Here is a 23,537-nt window from a genome sequence, read left to right as displayed (position 1 = left end):
AAGAAAAACAGAAGAGAGAATACTGAGCACTGAAGACCTGCACTGGAATCTGCCTTCCAGGCACAAAAACACCTGTCAGCCATTATGCTTTGCTTCCTGCCATTGAACCAATTTTGGATCCAATTTGGCACATACCCTTGCAACCTACAGGCTTTTACCTTTTTGACCAGCCTGGAATGCCAGACTAACAGTGTGACAAATCATAGTATTGGACAAGGTGAATAAGGTGATAATAAGTTAGTGCATATGTCGCAGCTGATTTTATTTTCAAATATAACCAATGGCAGTATAGAGGTGACCCCAGAGGTCAAAAGAGACCCAGGGGTAATAATGTAAAGCAGAGAAGAGAAGTAATTTAAAATGGTTATTTGACTATATTTGGACACAGGGAACCAAGTGATAGCAGTCCACCAAAATGGAGAACTGAAATGACGATTAAACAACAAAGAAATATATATTGATGCTGTTCCTTCATAGAAATACCAAAATAAATTACTTGTTAGATTGTCTTAGCAACTGGAACAGATCACACACTCATATTGTGTTGGAAAGTCTTTTTTTTAATCCACAGTGAATAAAGGGAGACAATGATGGCATAAACTGTCGGAGATTATTTGAAACTCAATGATGCGCAAGTTATTTCATTCTCAAAGAGAAAGTGGTGGAGGCTTTAGGTCAGAGTGCTGGAAGAGCCATTGAAAATTGCCACACATCTAGTCAGGTGACAACTGGGCTGGTAAAGATGACATATTCATATTTTATATCATGCATGAAGATGAGTTGTACTGTTTATTATTGAGACTGTTGGTAACTCTTATTTAGCGTATTTAACCTTTTGTGAAATTAAGCAGCTTATCGATTTAAATCAGGTCTCTCCACTTTTTGAGAGGTTAAAATACACTTTGACCAGTTATAAATATCCATTTCAGGTTGCAAGAAAATGCTATTGTTAAATAATAACAGAAAAAATGTTGAAACTATGATAGCTTTCTTCTAGTCTGGAGGAGTGGACGCAACTTCTGGGAGCTATTAAAGGTACAAGCATGTGGCTAACATAACAAGTGTTTTGTTTCTTTAATAGATCTCCAGTTGAAAAAGAAAATAAGAGTGTTGGGAGCTATTCGGAGAATGGAACTAAATAATTTAGTATAGTGCGTGTGCCAGGTTGGTGTGGGAGGGGGAAGTGACGGGGGAGGGGGGTTCCTGGAAGCAGTGATGTCTATGATTTCAAAGTGCCAATGACACTTTTCAGAATCTAGATGGAAAGAAAAGATAATTCAATTTTATTTTAAATGCAAATCAATCCCCACAGGTTTTTGCACTGTATGCAGTGGAGGAAAAAATGTATTATCTAATTTAATCTACTCAGGATGATGATCTTTGTAAGTCGTATATGACATAGGTCTGAAATAAACTCAATTGTTCTTCATTAACTATCCCCTATATTTCTCCAGTCAGTTAACCCCAGTGTTGTCACTTGTGTTGCATTGATGCACAGTGGTGCCTCTGATCTGCTGTTACATGAAATCCATTTTTCATTCACTGTTCCTTCTTCACAACAATGACTTCACCTCAGAAAGAAATTTACTGGCTACAAGGCAGTTTAGCATGTATTGAGTTTGTGAGGTTACAGGTCTTTTTCATTTTATCTCCCTTCTCAAGGTGTTGATGTTTGCTTGAGGTTGAGTTCCATGAGTTTTGATAGACCCATGGTACCCAACACATTACATTCTTCATGTAAGGAAACTGGATAATGGGTGCTGGCATAATATTTGACCAAAGGTACTTAAAGGCCTAAGCTAATCTTTGCTATTCATCCATTCACTCATATTGCCCCAAAATGAGAAAGTTTGAATCCATCCCTTCGACTTGGCAGAGTTTCGGCCTTTATATTTTTGGATTCTGTTATCTTTAATTACCTGATGTTTATGGAATTTGTTCCGAATCATTAGGTATCTTTTACACTGGAATTACAGTTACCTCATGTGTTAGTCCTTTAGGGTGGGGACTGTTATTATGGGTACTGCAGCTGGGAATACTGTAAGAAGAAATACATTTTCCATTTGCTTTCTTCAAATTATGCAAACAAGTCATACTAACTTGCAAAATTTTATATTAAGAGATCAATTGTCGTAATTTAGTTGGTGTGTGAGGTCTAAACGTACGTGTGTAAACGTATTGTGTGCTCTTTGAAGGCTTGTGTTTTAAAAGTCAGTAAACAATCTTTGTATGTTAAATAAGCATATTGTAACTTGATAAGATTGTGTGCAGGCAGTAGAGTGATATTTTCAAATTAAAACGTTTTAATAAGGTTTCAAAACAGGAGCATCACAACAGTGCCGAATGAGGTTCTTGTTTGGAAGTTACAGTAATACCCTAAATTTTATTTTGATTTTTGTCTGAAACCAGATTTGGTTTATCTAACTCAGCAACAATGTCAAACTCACGCAGAAGCCTGTGTTTGAGCCTGGTCACAAATGAGTGTTTATACAACTTTGAATTGCGATGCAGAGAACGTGAATGCCGGAATGGGTGTAGAGGTGCATGTATTTATGAAAAGCCAATGTTCTGAATGGACGGCGGCTCTTAATGTTCCGGTACTTTATGAAGTAAATGACGGTCTTTTAAATGTTTGTTTTTAATGTGTAGATAGGTTTACGGTAGGAGTTTAGCCATTGCTGGACTTTATTTCTGCTTTGTATTGTAATCAAATATCGATACTTTGTTGGGTCTCGCCCTTACACCAAGCGCATTTTGAGGTATATTTGACGTTCTTTGTTCGTGTGTGCAAGTTGGAAAATAATGAAATCTTTTGAGAAAGCTTTACATGTCCGACAAAGTGAAGATGGTTCCAGTTTTCTTTTCACGTTTAAACTGTGCGGCTTGTGTGTCGACCCTTTCTTCTGCTTTCCTTTGCATGTTTCCTGTGTCTGTTTCGAGGCGTTTAGTCTTGGTAATAAGCTTGAGATTGGCGCTGTACATATTACGGTGAAGCGGTCGGGTCGAGGAAGTGGCTCTAAATAGTGGGGGATGGGAGCTTTCGCCATCTTTGTCTTGTGAAGTCGCTGTACTGGTTTTGTGGTGGAGCGCAACATTATCGGCGAGACAGGTGGCGCACTTCGCGCCGGGATCCCTCGTTATCGTCAGTTAAAATCAATGAAAAAGAGGGATTTAATCCCACTGAATATTTAAAAACCTGAAACGTATATCAGATCACACAGATCGCACAATTTACGATGAATTTAAATACCGGTCGTAATAAAATAAATAACCACAGAATTCATTGCTTTATTTTCACTGAAAAGTAAAATATGGAACAAAGAATGTGGAAACAATCATAACTGATAACACTTCTGTAACAACAGATAACAAACCAGCGAACCATGGTTGTTGCCTCTTAAACAGACGTTTCCTTTGGGGGAATTACAGAAATCAGCTGACGTTAGTTATAATTGTATAGGCTGCTCATTCTGAGAGAAGGACGCGGTTCCCTGAATTAGGATGTGAAACAGATTCGAGCAGATGTGTTCTCTAAAGTGAACTGCCGTAACCCTACTGCTGTTTCTGCTTGGAATCAAGGCAAAACTAAAAGGATATCGGTAGCAGCGGTGGAAATTCTGCCACACTGTTCGAGTAGGTTAGCAGCTCAAGGCTGCGAGTGATTTTAAGAGGCCAAAGTGTACACACCTCGGAAGACTCGAGAAAAGTAAAGCGCCGCGCAGTCGCAACACGCTGACACAAATTGGTGTGAAAGCACACCTCCAACTGAGGCACGATTGTTACATTAAACAATGCGGTGAACACAAACGACCAGATCTTCTATTGTGACTAATCTTTTTAGTGGTAACAACCTCTCCCCTGAGGGGGGAGGGGGTCGTTAAACGTCCTCTCACCTCCTTTCGCCTTGTATATTCTTGGTATTAGGAATCTAATCTCCTTCATTTTGTGCCAGGGCTGATGGCTCAAAGAGAGTATGATCCATAATGTGGATCTTTTATAGGATATAGAGATTCAAAATATTATTTATGTACCATTTACGACTTGTGCAATTTTTAATAAAACCTATTCCTCAATTATCTTTAAAGGAAACTGGGTGCGAATCTTTAGAAAGACCTCTAACTCTTGCCAGACCTGCATTGTGCGTTGTTTGAACGTCCAGATCGATTATCCTTTCAGGATTATTATATCTAAATTGCAATACTCTATTCTGAAACTATTCTCATTTTAAACAAGCTCCAGTCCCCAAGGTTCTTTTGTTGCTTCACACTGAAATAGAAAGATGCCGCAGCAATAAGGTGATTTTTTTTTATGGAGAAAGTAGTGAGAAGAGCAAAATGCGCTTTGAATTAACAATTGGGCTTCCTTGAGGTGGCGTCGAAGACAGTCCTTAACATGAGCCCAATCAGCCTCAGAGCGCCCTGTTTCCGCTCGGGTTCAGAGAAACACAAACTGATTCTGCGAGCGCGGCGCAGCCGAGAAGCAGCTGCTGCGAACTGTTGGTGCGGAGATACGGGTGCACGGGCGCGTGTGGCTGATTATACGTGACTGAATGCAATTGCGGGGGAGTAATGTGTAATGAAGGGAATGCGAGTTTGTGTGGTTGCAAGAGAGGTTTTTGGACTGTGTGTGTGTGTGTGTGTGGAAAGAGTGCGAACGTCTGAAACTGCGAGAATGTGCGGGAGGGAGCTCGAGTGAAGTGTGCAAATGAGTGAGTGGTGCAAGTATGGAAGGAGGCGCGTGGGTGATTGCGATCACATTACTGGTAAAGTGAGGGAAACAGGGACCGTGTGTGTGTGAAAGGGAGAAAGAGAGAGACGAAGGAGGATGTGATCTATCGGCGTGTGAAGGAGGAAATATGTGTTACTCGGCGTAACGCGTGTGTAATTCGGGAAATGCGAGACCACGATAAAGTGGGGGAGTATTCGTGTGTGTGTGTGTGTGTGTGTGTGTGTGTGTGTGTGTGTGTGTGTACGAGAAAATGAGTGTTTCAGGACTGTGGATGAGATTGCTGGAGTAAGGTAGTGCCAGGGACGGAGCAGTTATCTGCACGGCTGTGTGCGGAGCTGACTGAGCGTGAGAAGTGCGTGTTTGTGTGTATGAGCGAGCGACAGACTGTAAGAGAGGCCATCTATGTACAAGCGAGTCTAGGTATGACAGCTCGAGAGTGTGTGGCTGCGGGAGTACGTGGGAAGAAATGAGTATACAACTCGCTGCAGAAGCCTGAGGTTACGTGCCAGCGTGGGTATACATGTCATGTTTTTATATAGGTGCCCCGTGTGCGTGAATGGGAGTGTCCGAGTGCTTGATGGAAGATTTCCCGCGCGAGTCGTGCGCAAAGCGTCCTGACCTTCTGGTCAACTACCAAGGGATGGGCAAAGGGAAGAGTTTGCTGAAACAATCGAGCCAGTCTGAGCATCAGCGTTGTTCTTACACTTTATCATTCCCGCCTATAGTTTATTACTTTATAAAGCTTAGTTTGTGTTCTGATGAAGTACATTTGTCACATATTTTGCCCAATACTGTAAATTTTCAAATGAAGACAATGGAGTGAATCGGACCGTTTTATTTTACTGTGTACTTATTCACAACGGCCATATGAATAAGCTTAAAGCCCCTCTCCGCTTAAATCTATGAACAATTTGAGAAGTATAACTGAACTTCAATTAATGTAATTAAAAACACGACGTTCTCTCTTAATTGGCGCGAAATACAGTCGATCCTTGTTTTAAAGACACCTTAGGAATAGAACTGGTTAATGACCTGATTCACCATTTATTTGAACATAAAAATCACGGGGAATATTACAATTTTATGTGTACAGATGAAATACTCGGATGTGAGCACCTAAATGTGAATGAATCAGATGTTTAAGTACTGTTGATAGGTAACTTGACATTAAATCACTTATCGGTGGCAATAACCGGCAATAAATGTAAACGGGCACTTTTTTTACATTGAAGACCATCATTAACTATTTGCTAGTTTTGGAATCTATGATATGGTACGTGCAAATGTTAGTATGGTTCACACACAGACCGCAGCCAAGAAATTAATGATACTTAGGGCAGAAACTTTTAACAACCTTGCCATTTATATCTCGCGTGATCGAAGCTTGTGCTATCATGCTACTAGCGTGAGTTGTTTTGCAACGTACTAGCACACAACATATATTCTAATTAATAAGCGTAGTGTGGTGTGTACTGGTTGTGGTGGTTTGTATTTGCGATGTTGCTGGTGCGTGAGAGATTTTGGTATTGGGGTTACGAGCTGGAGGTTGATGTTTATGGTAATTGAAGTTAACGACTGGCCTTATGGGTAAAGAGGTTTTTTTCAGTCCCGGAGCGGAGCTGCACGCTCGGGCTGGATCGGAAATTTAAAAAAAATCGGCTAACACTGTGGACGCTGAACCACGTCTGCGCCAGTGATCTGCCAGAGGGCTCTTCACTTCAATACCGCCGCCCCCACCCCTCCGTCAGAAACCCGCAGCCCGAGGTTCGACAAGTTGGGGATGTGGGGCGATGGAGTGAGCGTCAGCCGATAGACCGGATCGTTTGGCCGCTGTGTATCTGGTGAGAAGGCAACATGGCGCTGCGAAGAGTTCCGTGCCAGAGGATCACAGCCGATCTCCACCTGTACAGTGAACATTTACACTGAAACCTTGGCTGACTCACTGGAGCGAGCCGCGGCGCTCCCCGTACCGTTCAGCTGCAGCCAAAGGGGTCGGTTAGAGCTGCGAGAAAGGCCTTTCCGTTGATGTTTTTTTTCTCTCTCCTTTAAAGAGCGGATTTTTTTTCTCTCCTCTGGTGGATATCCGGACTTGTGGGGTGATAAGCGTGCTTCTCTCACATTTCATATGCGCAGATGAAAGAAGTCTTTCTTGGCTATTAGAAAATATAAAGGCACGTGGATGCAGCAAAAAAACCAGGAGGTCGGCGTCGGAGTACTGGTCTGGTTATATTACGTGCTGAGACTGGAACCAGGTAAGAAGGGGTTCTGTGAACGGAGTGGATATGGACAGGGCTTTCCTAATCACTAAAATCGCGGTGGGACCGCGCCGATGACTGTCGGAAAGCGGAGACTGTCTGGGTGAAGACATTTCTCCAAATTGTGCGGTCTTCAATTACTTTTCAGTTTCAGTAAAAGTAGATTTACTAAATAAAACTCCCCAGTTTTTGATACATTAGCTCGAATACGTATCTCTAGTGAATATCGAGGATAAGTTTCGAGACTCGGATTAGCAGAGCGCGATCATTGTGGGTCCGTTCTCAACTTCGCGATTCGGTTCACAATCTGATCCATTCGGCTTTACCAAAGACATCGATCGTCCCGTTTTAGCCAACCGCTAAGATTCGTAGACTTGCAAACATCATTTTGACCTTTTTAAATGCAAAGGCACATTGTAAAACACGCTTGCCATTGTCCGCAGAGGAACTCGGGCTTTTGCAAATACTGTTTCGGTCTGCCTCTGTTGTACAAAGGAACACGGATGTCTTCCACCACTGAGGATATTCGTGCAAAGCCGAACCGTGCAAAAAGATCCCCTCCCCCCACAGCGATGGCTATGATAAACCTTCTGAATTCCGCTCAGGGGGCTTAACCAAATGCTTTTTTTTACGCAGTTGTTATCTTTATTCCAAAAATAACACAGGAAAAAAATAACGGAAACATGGTGATTTTGTATACTTCTCGAGCAGAAAATGTAAGCTTTTTTTTTAAAAAAGGGGCGGAAACATCATTTAAAATAAAGGAACAGTTCCATATTTATGCATATTTTGCCAATAAACTGCAGCTCACGTTACTGGACTACTGAAGGGAGATGAGTGCCAGTGAAGGATCTTATGGTGCAGAGTAATGGTTTATGTTGTTCAAGCTGTGGCTTCCAGGTTATTGCGAAAACACCTTTAACGTTATGAAGTATTTGTGTTGCAGAATATTAATACATAAACAATACACCGTTTTCCTTTCGACATGTTTATTGTAATTTGAACAGTCTGGGAGAATGTTAAAGTGAGATCTAGTGTTGAAGGTTGTTCTGTTGCTAGCTGGTTACCTGGAAGGTGACATATACCCGTGTGGTAACTGCCAGTTCTGCCTGATTGAAGGGTTTGGCCGTATTGTACGTCTCTGTCTAAATGATCGATCGGTCTAGACAACAGTGGTCGGCTCCCTGCAAGCTCGGGGAGGAGGGACTGGTAATCGCAGGAGAAAAAAAAACCCGAGGGGAAGTAAACCGGACTCTGAGATGCGTCTTGTTTTTTTTAAACGAACCGCAGCCCTCTGAGCGAAGTGTTCAGGGATTGAAAGTTTAGTTGAGAATGTCATGCTGTGGGAGTAGTGCAGTATGCGTTTGCGTAAATGTATGTATATTCACCCTCCCGCGCGTATCACCAGATTAACACCATGATATATACTTGAACTTTTAAGCGCACGTACGCGTGCATTTCTCAAATTACTTTTATACAATTACCGAATGTCTGATAGGGTGTTTTCACAATCATTCACCCTTTTCTCGAACTTTTTGTATTGCTGAAATGAATGAAGCTACTGAATGAAAAGAGTTGATTGAGGTAGAAGTGCCAACAGTACTGACGGACCATTGCCTTTTGTCTGCTCGCTGACTTTTGTGAACATGGTCTGCGCATCTGCATGATCGGAATATACTTTTTGTTTGCAAAAGACGAACTTATTGGTATCCTTCAAGCTCATTAAGCCTACTTCACCTGTTAAGAATCCGGGAATGTATCTATTATAAACGTTTATTTATAGATTGTTAGAATTTCTAGCATTTTTGACTTAATGGTTTTGTTAATTTTATTTAATCATTGAGGTTATAAAGCTTTCCTTGTTAGTCTGTATGTGTGCCCTGGTCAACAGCCATTAAGTAGTGTCCCACCGCGCTGTTAGACGTAAAGTAGAAACACCTCAATGCTGCCGATCTCCATTCAAAAGGATTTCCGCCTTCATTTAACTCTCGTTACCTAAATCTCCGGTTCACCTGAACTTTTTCTTGCATTATTAACAGATTTTTTTTTATTTGGCTAAAATTGTAGACGATAGCACTTTTTTTGGCATTTAATGTTTTTTACCACATAGTAATCACTACGATTTCTCATTGAGTTACACTTTTGGTAAAACCATAACAATATTTTTGAAATAACGTGCGACCTGGATCCATCCAAATCGCATTCCACGCCGAATAACTTGGTCCTCGAGTAAAGTTTGCTGGTAAATTCCAATGAAGTCAACTAACTACGAACTGGGGCTGTTTCAAATCGGCAACGTCATTAGCTGTGTTAAAATGAACTACTTGCATAGCAGCATTATATATGCGCACTCTTGATACATGTTTAATACATTATGACAACTTACAACACCAGCTGGCCGGAGTCCACAATTCGAACTGAGTAGCAAATAAGTAGCTGTGAAGGTTGGAATTAAAAGGTATATTGCCACGGGGTTTGCAATCGGTTTAGTATAGCACAAGCAGAAAGTAGTCAGGTCAAAAAAAAGTTCCTTTGAACATAAATATTCTTGGGGAAGGTAAAACCATTCGCTTCTACAGTACAACCAGAACAATGTCACCGTGTTCACAGGAACACCTGGTGACATTGTTCTGGTTGCACTGTAGAAGCGAATGTATATCAACCTAATCATATGAGATTAACCTGAAATATATATTTGTTCACTGAATGTGAATCAGCATAATTACTGGGAAGATTTGTACTTGAATTTAATTATTCCGTTCTTACGTCAACAATCTTTTACACCAACCTGCATATGTTGAGCAGAATAGCCAGCAAACCTTGATTTACCATTGACCAAGGCCAATGATTATGATATTTTGATCAGTCGGCAGGAAATCTCGGAAAAAATATCATTAGACGTTCTCGACCAGTTGGCCTACACAAATTATAGGTTTATCCAACATTTGTTGTGTATTTTGCAATTTGCACATCGATTTCCCCGTTCTCTTTAAAATAATTCAGTTTAGGCTAGTATCCACGATGTTGTAGCTCATGCTATCGTCTGTGTGTAGCGTAGGGCGTGGGAAAGTACTATCAAAACATCTTTGGTTGGATGTTTACTTCCTAATATCGCCCCTCAAAAATTATTCGTCACGCCCCTTCAGATGACGAGCTACAAGTGAACCCTAGCTGTTATTACTGGATGGGGACGGCAAAATCAAGCAAACAACAATACATGCTAATAGGACTCTGGTATCAAAATGTAAATTTTGTTATCCACTACTTACACTTTTTAGTTTTGCGATCCTTTTCAGCCATGGTTATTACTTTGCAGATTTTCACGTAGTGGATCAGTGATGTAATTCGGGATTTCTCGCCTACTCTCTTCTACCCTCTCCAAACAGGAACCACTCGAACATCAATCCTATTATATAAACGTCGTGCTGTCGATTTTAGGTCAGTGTTTCTAATTCAAGATCAGATCAGGCATGCTACTGATGTCCTAGTACTTGTGCAGATATAAAAGCACATTGATAGACATCTAGTATGGACAATCCAAAATGAGAATTACAGTTGTAATCTGGAACAAATATGCTTAGATTCAACGTGAATTAATCCAGTGTTCAGAAAGGGAAACAATGCAGCTTTTTGTTATGTTTAAAACATTAATGTGAAAATATAACTTTAAACATATATTTCATCTTATTGAAATACTTAATTAAAGAATAAAAACCCTGTCGTGTGAACACATTGGTGCATAGACCGCTGAATTTGTTTTATCACACAAGGTCCAGAGGCAGGCATAATCAATGATGAAGTTCTGTGTCAAGAAAGGGTTAATATGGTATGTATAAGAGGATCATCACACATTGAAATACTGAGAGGTTTACAGGGGTCAGTTCTTAGTCTGATTTTAACTGGGCAAGTGCAGCATGATGTGGATTTATTGCATTTAATTAATAGTAAATGGAGGAAAGAAAATGAATACTTAACACCAAGTTTTATTCAGTTGTGCAAAAATAGTCAAATGATGTTCTTCTACATGATGCAGTCAGACTTTATGTACTGAAATCCAACTCTGTTCAGAAGAGAAACCATCCATTGCCTTTTTCTAAGGCTTCCATGGTCAATGGCCTTGTAGCCCGTGCATTCGTATAACTGTTTCATAACACAGTTGTCTAGTGTTTGAGATCTTTGTCTTAAATATTGAATTTTAAAGCAAGTTAAGATGAGCTAAACAGTAGATCATTTTTTCCCTCTAATTTTTATAAATTGTAAAGTTTTGGTCATGTGTTCAATTTCATGAATTGAATGCAGAGTCCATAATCATTTTTCCTAATTCATCTAATATCAGTATTACTTATCAATAATGCTATTATTTGATAATATAACTTCACTTTTAATAATATTGGCTAATGTCCATGGCATAAGGGGTTGGGTAAAGTACTATTCATCAGAACAGTTGTCAGGAATACTTAATGTTGGAACAGCTGATGTGACAACACACAACAGTTTGATGTAACTGATACAATAGGCTGTTTGCTAGCTAAATTTGGTGCCAAAATAAAAATTAGAACTCTATATAAAATGGATTCTGTATTTTTAATTTGAAGTCCATTGTTATTTTTCTGGTTTCACTATGTACTCCTAATAGCTAATAAAAACAGAAAATGTTGGAAACACTCAGTAGGTCAGGCAGCATCTGTAGAAAGACAAACAGAATTAATGTTTCAGGCCAAAGATATGATAAAGGGTCATAGACCTGAAATGTTAATTCTATTTCTCTTTCTACAAACCCTGCTTGATCAACTGAGTGTAGCACTTTTTTTGGTTTTAATTCAAGTTTCCTATATCTGCAGTCCTTTTTTTTGATTTCCACTCCTACAACTGAATTGCATTTCATTTTGTGTCTTACCCATGTTTACTGAGTTGGCCCCTAATACTTGGTGATGTACTGAATGTTTAAAAATTTTACCCTCCTACAAATATTCTCTGTCATGTATTTAACATTTAACAAATATATTTCAAATCAGGTTTCACAAATGAGATGTAGAATGGGTGTTTTGATCTACATTGAGTTTTTTTTGTTGTTTTTACATGCATGAGCCTTGCTTATAATTGTGTGTGAAGGTTCATACCTTACTCTGACACAAACTGGTGTGCTGGACAGAAGCTTGCTGCAGCAAGGTTGGATGAATAAAAGGATGGAAAGGCTTATTGTTGTGGATGTTCTGTCTTGTCCATTGGTAACTGTCTTTGCATTGTCCTCTACAAGCTGCACTTAATACTATGGAGCAGGCTTTAGAACCTCTCTTAAATGAGGATAAAAGTACAATGTTAAGACTGCAATAGATGAATGTATTTCTTGGATGCTCTAAATGAAATGCAAAAAAGATCCACCATCTATATCAGACTCATGAACTTTTGGTGCTTGAAAGCTACTTTTCGTGGTACAACTAGCTCTTTGTTCCTAACTGGCAAAATAATGCAAGATTCTGGATGGGTAGAAGTAGCAGAATCTTATTGCAACCACTTATGACAGCAGAAAGTAAAAACAACAAAAAAGACAAAAATATAGAAGCTGTGGCAAATTGTGACAATGTTGCATGCTGTGTGTTTGTTTTAAGAAGTTTTAATCATGAAACTACATTATAATGTGCATGAATTGGAACAGGAGTAGGCCACTAACAAGTCTGCTCTGCCACTTAATAAGACCATGAGTGATTTTATTGTAACCTCAACTCAACAGTCCATCTGCTCATGGTATTCTTTCACCCCCTTGCACATCAGGAATCTATCTATGTCTGCCTTAAAAAATGTGAAGACTCTGCTTCTGCCACCCTTTGAGGAAGTGAGTTCCAAAAGACTAGGGACTCTGACATAGAAAAATAAATTGCATAATCTCTATCTTGGGTGGGGAAAATGGTGCAGCTAGTAGAGTTGATGCCTCACAACTCAATGACCTGGATTTAATCCTGACCTCTGGTGCTGTCTCTGTGGAGTTTGCACATTCTCCCTGTGACCATGTGGGTTTCCTATGAATCCTTTCACATCCTAATGCTGTGTGGGTTAGTAGATTAATTGACCACTGTAAATTGCTCCTAGAATGTAGGTAAGTGGTAGAGTCTGGTGTTGGGGGTGGGGGGTAGTTGATGCAAATGTTGGGGGAATAAATTAGTGTAGGTGCTTGATGGTCAGTGTGTACTCAGTGGGCCGAAGGTTCTATTTCTGTGCTCTATATTTCTGTGGCTTAAATGGGTAATGTCTTATTTTTAAACATTGACCCCTAGCTCAACATTATTCCACAAGAGGAAACATCCTCTCCACTCTCACCCTGTCAAGACCCTTTAGGATATAATACATTTCAAGCAAGTCCTGTCACCTAAATTACTGTGGATACAAGCCTAGCCCATTCTACCTTGCCTCATATGACAATCTGCTCGTTCCAGATATTGGTTTAGTACTTCCAACCTATTTACATCCGACCTTTTAATAAAAAGACCAATACTGTACACTGTACTCCAAATGTCTCACCAATCGCCACATACATAACCTCCATACTTTTCTATTCAATAAAAAAATTGCTAGCTTTCTTAATTACTTGTTGCACCTTCATACGAACCTTTGCACTTTGGGGCTATACTGCATTATTTTGTGGATTCTCTAACTTGACAACAGCAGAAGATTGTGAATTTAGCCATTACAATCCTTGTACTTCTTCTAGAAGATGTACATTTAATTAAATATTATTGCCCCATGGATCTGAATTGAAATACTTCAGTCTAATACCTGTCTTGCAATCTTGACACTAGCAAATTATAGGAAGTTTAAAATATAGATTGCTATCAAATGTTAACTTGGGGACAGATATTTGCACAGCGGCACTTCCTCATTTATGGGCACGTGTTGCCAGGAGATACAAAGTTGTTCAATTGTAGTCGCGTTGATTTTGAAAGCAGATTAAATTTAGTGGAGACCGCAGGACAACAAAGGCACTGGTGAATCTGAATATAGATCCACGTTGTGCTGATTTGCTTCACTTACTATTTGGTGCTATATAAATTGAGTAATTAAAAAATGTTAGTAATGCACATCCACTGGATTAGCATCCGTTGCAAAATAGATTATTGAAATTTCGTGTGTGTCCGCTCAATTTGTGGTCGTGTGGCGTAGGTTACCACATTTTTCAAATGAAAACAATTAACTCACTTTAAAACGCAGTGTTAATTTTGCTATTCTTCATTGCGAGCTTGTCATTCTTTGAATATTTCTGATCCCGGATCGATGGCTTGATTAACTTGGACCTTCTTAACCTGTCCAATTGACATTGCCAAATTAACAGTTTCTGACCCCTTTTGGCTGCACCACAATTCTACGTTGAGAAGACACGTGGAAATGCAAAATGCAGTTTCTTTCCTTCCGGGTTGTTAAATGAAAAAAAAATTCAAGACATGGCAGTATCAGTGCCTGGAAAAGCTATTGTGAGCATACTAATTCCTTAGTACGCTCAACATGTTCTAGTTGATTGCGTGGTATTCAATATTGCTTCTACCTTGGATGTTGATGCAGATGAGCTGTGGTGCGAAAATAATGTACATTTTGACAATTTGCTGAAATTATCCATTTTATTCAGGATATGTATTGAGAATGGGATGGCTAAGCTCTTTGCGCAACCTTGTTTAAATTTTTTGCGACTACACATCCAGAATCTGTTCTCACTTTTACATGGAACGTCTGTGTTACCTTCAAATCAGCAGCAGTTCGCCTATGTGGCCTCTTACGAGGCCTTCTGAATGCATGGAGCCATTTAATTATGTATGGTTATATATTTACTTGCGCCGGCCTTGCATCGGCGAGGAAGCGCAGTAAATGCACTAGACACCAATTTCACAATCAACGCATCCTGTTAAAAGATCGAGCATCCCTCCCAACTGTGTTTACAATAAACTAAAAGGTTATTACGCCCAAAGAAAGCGCGTGGAATGAGGCAGGCAGTAAGTGGGCGAGATCAGATTTCAGGCTCGGCTCCCAGAGGAGAAGTCAGGGTTTGATTGAAGCGCACTCCGCTCCTGCCTCCCCTGGGAGACCAGCCCTGAAACCTGAGATCGCGAGCCGTTTAAAAAAAACCTTTGTGAAAAAAGGACGGGAAGGCACGGATCGCTGAGCTCTTTGGAGGATACTGGCTGCCTGTGCCTCCGCTGTGAATATCGAGTTGTGTTCTAGCGGTGATTGACTGAGATAGCACATTTTAGGAACCACATAATACCGTTATCGTTTATAAGACGTACCATGTTAATCTTTGACATATATACTAGATGTTCGTGTGTGTGTGTGTGTCTGTGTGTGTGTGTGTGTGTGTGTGTGTGTGTGTGTGTGTGTGTGTGTGTGTGCAGTGGCTTAACTTTATCGGATAGATGGAATTAAGTCCAGACGGCGAACTTCGCTAATGGTATCCTTAATTTTTGAGTTGCATGAGACAGTTGTATTACTAATCACAAATATAAAGATGTGTTTTAAGTTACAACTATTTGAATGCACTGCCCAGTCCCCACACGCACAGTGGTCACTAGTTTGGTAATACACTGAATTGAGAAAATTGAATCTATATGAATCTTGATTATTGCAATGCACCTTTTTGTTAAAATGCAATTCAAATTATTTACAAAAAAACACTCAAAACGTGCATGGAATAAATTATTTATCTGCTCTTTGCACACCAATTGGAAGCCTTTCGTGAAAAAAATAGCAGGAACGAAAAACAGACCACTGTGACAACTGAGGATTTTCTTGTTGCCTAACGACACATTTTAAACAGATGTGTTATGAAAAGTGGAAGATTAAAATGAGTTTACAAAGGAGGACGTGTGAATCACGTGAGGCCGAATGAACATTTTCAGTTTTAATTACACAGGTGTTACAGGCGCCAGAAGACGGGTAAAATGAGTGCGTAGTTTATTGGTTGTCCGCAAGCAGATTTGTAACACTGATTTGAAATAATTAGAACGTTCTTGTAAAAGAAGAGGCCCTTAGTGACGCAATCTCAATGCATTGGATGCAGTGGATTTCTGAAGCCAGTTCGGGCACATTCTTACATATACCATCATCGCGCCCGCCCTAGGTTTGAACGAGCTTGTGTTTTGTGCTTTGCGGCCAGGCAGAGAGGATTTAAGACCCAGGTTCTAAACATCTTGCACAGTACCCTTAAAATGGATGACTATATTTAAAATATAAGTATAATTGAAACCGCCCCCCCCCAAGCGTTGCGGTCAATCGTATAGACATTTAAAGCAAGTTTTGAAATGTTCAACCCTATGACAACCCAGAATGAATTTCTAACAATTGAATTATACGTCTGTCTAGTACCCATTTGGTTTAAGGTCCATACCCAAGGGATATTCTATCATTGGCGTGGAACGTGTTCTACACTGTGACTGCAAACCCATGCGGTATAAGTTAAAGAGAATAAGAAATGTAGTTGCGTTTGCATTTTTTTTTCTTTCTGGTGCATAGGGTTACACATCGTAAGATGAAAGGAATGGGTGTTTGGTGCATTTTGAAAAGCAGTAGGTTTACTAATGTGCTGAAGGCAATACCACAATTCCAGAGTTGTGTATATTTTCGCCAACAATGATCCCACTCTGTACAGTGAAAGAGATTCCCTGTAATTTGATGTGATTAATCGTTCAATTGGGTTTGGGTGAAAAAACACTGCGAGGAAATATGGGCCATGTTCATTCAAAGTCTTGAGCCTGTGTTTGAAATCAGCTTGTGTTTTTCGCAAATTATACTTTTCTATATATAGGGTTGATTTCATGATTAGAGAAAGCAGCTGCCGCTGTAGACTCTAAAGCAATAAGAACAATGATGTTGTTGTTGGGCGGATTCGTGGTCTTCATCTGGGAGAATGTGTAGTCTGGTTTTTACAGCGGTGATCCAGAGAGACGAGTGGAAATAATCTGACATCTGTTCCAGGAGACGGCCTTCAATGCCAGCTCCCGCTCGTCTTTTTTTAAAAGAGGTAACGGCTCCGTTGCCAGTGTGTTTTTTTTAATCGGGGGTGGAGTTTAAGAAAAATGCCCTGATTTTTTAATATATATAATTACGTGAGTACATTGAATTGTAGATTAACCCTCTCAGATTATCCGTCTCCCCAAAAGAATGTCTCCCATCCGTCGACCTGAAATTCCCACTCTATTGATCTTGCAACCAACAATGTTGAAATTATATCAGTTTTAGTTTTTACAGTGCAATTGTGTCTTACTTTGGAAAACCAAAAAGGAAATGCTGTCTCCAAGACAAAACAAAGAACAATGAATAACGCCAATGTTGACAACCTGAGGCAGGCATATATTAATTCACTGGATTTACCAATGGGAGCGTTAGATCAGAAAGTTACCCAACATTGCTTCTTTGTAATCCATTATGTGAAAAGATAAACTGGAAGTAATATGAACTGCACACCAAAACGCTTCCACTCTGCCCGCCCGAACATGACAGTTTGTGATGTGTGAGCATACTAGCGCACAGACTTCTCAGTCCCAGTTATTATCTAGGAAGGTAAACTCTAGTCTGAAATGTCAAAATACAGAGAGTAAACACTGAGTCGTTAACCTGCCAATCTTGTTCAAATTAATTTTATGTGTAGTTTTGACAGAGTACATGTATAAAAAATGAGACGAGATTGCAGAGGCTGGGATCTGGAGCAACAAACAAGCAGCTGGAGAAACTCAGACAGTATCTGTGGAGGGAAATAGACTGTCAACGTTTCAGGTCGAAACCCTTCATCTGGACTGAAGGGTCTCGACCCGAAACGTCGACTGTCCATTTCCCTCCACAGATGTTGCCTGACCCGCTGAGTTCCTCCAGCTTCTTGTTTATTGCTATAAAAAAACATGGCTGCATTAGAGTAAAACATTTTTTGGTACAGCAAAGCATACTTTATTTATACAGGGGGTCCGTTCTCACGAGAAAAAAACATGATAGGTGTTGTAATTGAACTTGAAACATTCTGAAGCGGTTCATTAGAGTAGGCCTAGAGATATTTCCACTTTTGGCAGAAGTCCAATAGCAATGCGCATGAATGCAAGGTAGCCCAATAATTTAGGGGAATGGTGAGAATGGGGAACTCGCTACCGCCTGAAGTGATTAAGGGGAATGGCATTCATACAGTTAAGGATAACTCGTACCGAGCATGACAGAAAGAAGTAGAATTATATTTTGACGCGGTGAGATGACGTGAGTAGAGTAGGGGTAGGTTCGTTTGGAGCATAGACCATTTGAACCGAATGGCCTGTCTCTGTGGTATGTTGTATTTATAGCTGTATTATTGGATCGAGTCAGTCAGAACCACGTTTATGCTGCTTGTCTGGAACTAAGGTTCTGTTGGCCAGGAAGCTGCTTTTCACTCATTAACTCCTGAAGGTTTCAAAAATGTCTAGGAGCTTTAACCCACCTCTGCTCACTTTTATACTGGATTTACACTGCAATGTTACTATAGTGCTGGTGTCAAGTAGCGGGATTGCTTTTCTTCCAAGAGGTTTCAAAGGAGTCCGTCCAGAGTCAGTTAAGGTCTTAGTGGTGAAACAGAACGTAAGTTTCAAACATCCATTGATTTCGCGCAGCGTAACTCAATTTTCAGTGTTTTAAATATAGAAAGCCAAAATGGACACAGAACACGCAGGCACCAGACGGCTCTTTTATGTTAAAATAAATCCTGCATTGGGACTCCAGTAATCCACGACTTCCTGAGTTATTGGAAGTGAAATTATATTAAAAAAAACAGGAGGCCATTCAGCCCACCGTCGATTGAGTGAAATAGCACAATAAATAAAACTTCGAGTTGTTGGGGGCAGCTCGTCCATCAAACCAAGACTCTAGTCGTGATCTTCAAATAACTAGATTACAACTGTTAACAGCTGACGTATCTTTGGAGAGAAATAACTAATGCCAACCTATTAGTTAAGGGAGGCAGAATGAGGAAAACCAAAATGCTGCAGATGTTGGAATTCTTAATAGAACAGAAACCAGTGGAAAACAGTCGGCAGCGCAGACGTCGTTGTCGAAAGAGAAAAGGTTAACGTTTCAAAACTATGACCTTTCATCAGGCCATTGACCTGAAACGTTAACTCTCTACCTCTCTCCACAGATGGTGCCTGAGCTGCTGTGTATTTCCAGCATTTTCTTTTTTATAAGTCAGAACAAGGATCTGTGTTTGTCTCGATAAGGAGACTGGGGGAGGGGCGTTAGTCATTAAGAACCGAAGTGTAGGATAATCATGTTATGCGCATTTTATAGCTGTTCCAGCATTTGGCTGAAAACGACTCATTGTGTTATCGAGATGGCAGGGGCGAATTTGTCACCTCGCAGTACAGTCCTGCGAGGTTGGGAAGTTTTTTTAAATCTACATAATCTGGATGTTCTGTTGATGACTGATGGCCTTAAAACAGTTTTGTCAATCGGGTGGGGCTGTATTTTGAGTCACGTGGTGAATTTGTTGAGATCCTATCGTTGCTTCAGGTCAGTCTAACTAAAAGGAGACATTTCTTTCGGTTCCATTGCAATTTCCGCTGACCAATTTCTGCCAGCTTGAAGTTGCTGCTAACCCTAATCGGAAGCCCGCTAACTTCAACCAGAGTGCAGTTTCTGCTCCATGCGACGGTTATTTCTCCCAGTTGTGCAGGAAAGCTGCCGATTCCGCTAACCGTACGGGAAAAAGAGAACCGATTCTGCAGTCTAACCGGACTGTCGTTTCTGCTAAAACTGGTGGGAGGCAGTCCTAGGAATTGCATAATAGTCACTTTGAGGTTTACTGGGCTGGGAGATGAATAAAATCCAAGCTCGGTTTATAGCTCTCGCTGTAACACGGTTCTGTTGACTCCTGCTCATCTCTTTAAAGTTCGTCTCAACAAAGTCTGAAATCCAGTTGATTGATGTCCCAGTTGACCTCCAGCATATCATATCCCGTATTCCCCCTTTAACAATCAGTTTTTTTCTGTTCTCTCTGCGTTTGTATTTTCTTCTCGATTAGCTGGAAGAAAATAGAGGGCTGTTTAAAAAAATCCCACCCAAAGGTCTTTTCTTTTTTTAAGGAAGATTGCTGGATACTCCTGGTGGAGTCCTGCAGACTACTCTCGGGTTTCCCCAGGGATTTCCGCTAATCGATCTTGCCGACTAATCTGTTGCTTCGTCGAAGGGGAATACAGCTAGTTGCCTGCCTTCCACAATTATGCAAAAATCAACCATCCGCGATCAATATCTCCTAACGTCCCTTCGAATTTATCTTTGTTTTCAGGCGGTCTTGACTGGCAGCTCCGCTTTTGAGCCAACCAGCTTTTCATTGTGAATCTGATTATCCTGTTTAAAGGGGGCATGCAGCACATTCAGCGAGAGCGCGAGGATCGCGATTACACTGTTGCGGCGAAGGGAGGGCAGCGCAGCCGGAAAATGAACTCAGTCCCCATGGAGCTGAGCTTCGTTGTGTCTGGCGAGTAGGAGCTGCTTCTAAAATGGCGCGGAGTCTGTGCGGAATGGAGAAAGTCCTGTCGTTAAAGTTAATCTCATCACAGGGCAGAATGAGACTGGTCGGTAATGAAATGTTCAGCAGCAATAGCTGCAAACCCATCAATAACCACACGCCCCCACGTCCACCTGGTTTATTGATCATAATGAATCCGGCCGGAGTCTCGCAGACCGACTGAGTTTATTGCAAGGCAGCCTCGCTGTCTTGCATTCACCCCTCAGTGGCTGGAGCTCAACAGGGGCCGCCTCTCCGGACGTTCCAGTTCTGGTTCCGCGTAATGTCCAAGAATTCAAGTGTCAAAAAGAGAAAATTATTTTTTTTAAAAGCTCTGCTCTGTACCTTCCACCCTGCCAAAGCCTTCCGGTACAACTTTACACATCTGCAACTTTCTGCTTCGCCTAGTGGCCAACGGAAAAATACCCCCCCCCCCCCACTTCTGAAATTGTAAATATGGACTTATATAAGAGTCTAGTTAACTGCGGGTTGCCGCCATTTTAAACTGCCAAGAATCAACGTTTTCCGCGAGTAAATGTATAAAGAAAGCGATCAGATGAAACTTCGGAGGAAGTCCATCAACTGAGAAAAGGCTTGGTCTCTTTTTCGTGCTCAAGCCCCTCTAACCAAATCGCTAGAAACAAGTGTAGATTTTCTTCAAACTTATCAGTCAGACACTGAAAGTGAAATTTCTCCTGGCGTTTCCCCTTTTATTCCAAACCGGCAATTTGATCCCGCCAGCAGATTAGAATAAAGGTTACATGTGTTTACGGACCAGCCCTCAAGGTCATTTCTCACTGGGCTGCACGTGATGTGTCCGGGTACAGTCTTCTTTCCCCAGGTTATATATCGCTTTCAGCTGTCAAACAGCCCTGAACTGGTTGCCATGTGTAATAATTACCGGGGTAGGTCGGCAAGATAACTCGTCCTATAATAAATTCTAGCTATTTCCCCACAACGTAATCAGCCTGTTTGCCTAGCCAGCAAAAAAAGGTACGGGAAGCAATCCACTGGATAATCTACATGTGCCAGCCCGCACATGGTTAGAGAAATAACACTGTTTTGATAGTTGAGTGTTTTTTTAATACAAGCAGAGTGATTTTAGAGCCAACCACGGTACTTCCCAGCAATGCATTTTTTCACCACTCGTATAACATAACATGACATGCAACTTGCTCCCAAGAGAGAGTTAAGAATATGGTGCTGTGACTTAATTTAATTTACGTTGTGTTAATTCCATTTGTGTTTAACGTGAACGGACTTTGGGAAAAAAGCTCATTAACAGTAATGAATGACATGCTATCCGGTTTGTTTTTCGGATACCTGTCTCTATTATTAGTTTAAGGATACTATTAGACCTTTAAATTGGTAAAATATTTTTCTGGAACTTTGCCTTCCCGTAGATAAGGTGGCTCAGCCATTTGAGCATCATGTCGAACAGTGCCAACAATCTTACGGATATTAAAAACCGAAAGACAGCAGGTTGTAACGCTTTCTGTTCTTAACATTTGATTTATACTGAAACGTATAAATGGGAGAGTGTACCGGTTATTTTCCGGAGTAAAAGTGCAGTCTTTACAGAAATATTATCTGCAAGTTAAGGGTTTCTGAATATTATCCTACATAATAACATACCTGTACCAAAAAGACAAGAGCCAGGAAGTGAAATAAGAATGTCTCTTTGTGGTCCTGCAAATAAAACTAATTAGACCTTGCAAGTTTTGAGTAAATGCTTGATCACTTTCAGTCTGTTGGTCAGGTAAGTTAACTAGTGGGAACATTTCCCAATAGTAGACTTTGCATTTTTCAATATCATTACTTCATGTACTTGATGTAACTAGTTCACAAATATGCCACCACTGAAAACCATAATACAGATATAGAGGTTTTAAAATATTAATTGGCTGGATAGGAGATTGATATGCAACAGTTAACATTACATTTCTTTTGAGCCAAGCTGACAATTTTTATGACAGAATAAATACAGATCTCCATGTTGCTGATATGTAGAGAAAGTAGATAGATGAGTGAAATTCACCGAACAACCAATTTAACAAAAATGTACTTTGACTTTTTCAACAAGCAGCTGTAAAAAAAAGTGAATAAGACCCGGTCTTTCTCTTATTTACCATTGAGTTGCTTTGTAAATAGCCATTCCCACTTGTGTCCTAAATCGGTTTAAACATTGGAATTCTGTGCTGTCTATCTTAATCATGTTATATCCCAGTTCTAATTATCTATTTGTCCATTTTGGATTAAGTTTATCAATTTATAGTCAAACTATTGTACATAATAGTAAAATTCCATTTACTTATGACCTGATATCAACCTGCTCTATGACATTTAATAGTCAATTGCGTATATATAGGGAGTAATTTACAAGGGGAGCATTGGTAATTATAATCTCTTTCAGTTGTGTGGAGTCACGTGGATGATGGAATAGGGAGAGAAGAGTTATTTATACCCATATGACTAATATCATCACCTAGAATTAGTCACTGAGTTACTTTATAAGGTACACACATTACTGCTCCATACTACATAGACCTTAATACTAGTTACTACTAATATTTTTAAGTAACCCATGGTTAGTATGAAATCCATTAATTGTATATATGCTCTATTGTTTTCTTTTGAAGACAATATATCTAAATTTCTCTCAAAATACAAGTTGTGCTTTTGGATTTCAGCAATATCAATTGCACACCCAGTACGTAAGCTTGCAACAATTTGGTGCCAGAAGTGTGGAATTAAAACTTACAATACCTGACTCATTAATGTTTAATGTTGCCAAATAGTACAGAAAGTGTAGAATACATTCCATCTCAATTCTTACTGCCAGATAGCTATCGTTTTGATTGTAGCAAAATCATTCCTCTGTTCCTTTCTCCTCTTTCTCCCCCTTCCTTGTACTGAGCACCTACTTAATCTTTTGTGAATATGGATTATGATTACGCATTGCAGATAAATACATTCATAGATAACCTTCCCCCGTCAATTGCAGTACAAATGTCCCAATGCTCAAAACGATTTATGTACCGTTTCCACCCTTGTGCATC

The 23,537-nt window shown here is 40.2% G+C and overlaps 1 protein-coding gene across 13 annotated transcripts in view; it reads left to right on the top strand.

Moving 5' to 3' along the window:
* The window catches only part of bcor (BCL6 corepressor), a 263,295-nt gene that overhangs the window by 162,501 nt on the left and 77,257 nt on the right, over positions 1-23,537 (top strand). Inside the window, exon 1 of one of the 13 annotated variants that reach the window (XM_052014807.1) lies at positions 6,302-6,980. The exons of the other annotated variants lie outside the window; for them this stretch is intronic. The gene's annotated coding sequence lies outside the window, so the exon portion shown is untranslated. Of the gene's footprint in view, positions 1-6,301; positions 6,981-23,537 lie in introns of those variants that run through there. 13 annotated transcript variants of the gene reach the window in all.

The sequence above is a fragment of the Pristis pectinata genome, chromosome 4, assembly GCF_009764475.1.
Source record: "Pristis pectinata isolate sPriPec2 chromosome 4, sPriPec2.1.pri, whole genome shotgun sequence".
In the NCBI taxonomy this organism is placed as follows: Eukaryota; Metazoa; Chordata; class Chondrichthyes; order Rhinopristiformes; family Pristidae; genus Pristis; species Pristis pectinata.
This window is presented reverse-complemented; position numbering and strand designations above follow the sequence as displayed.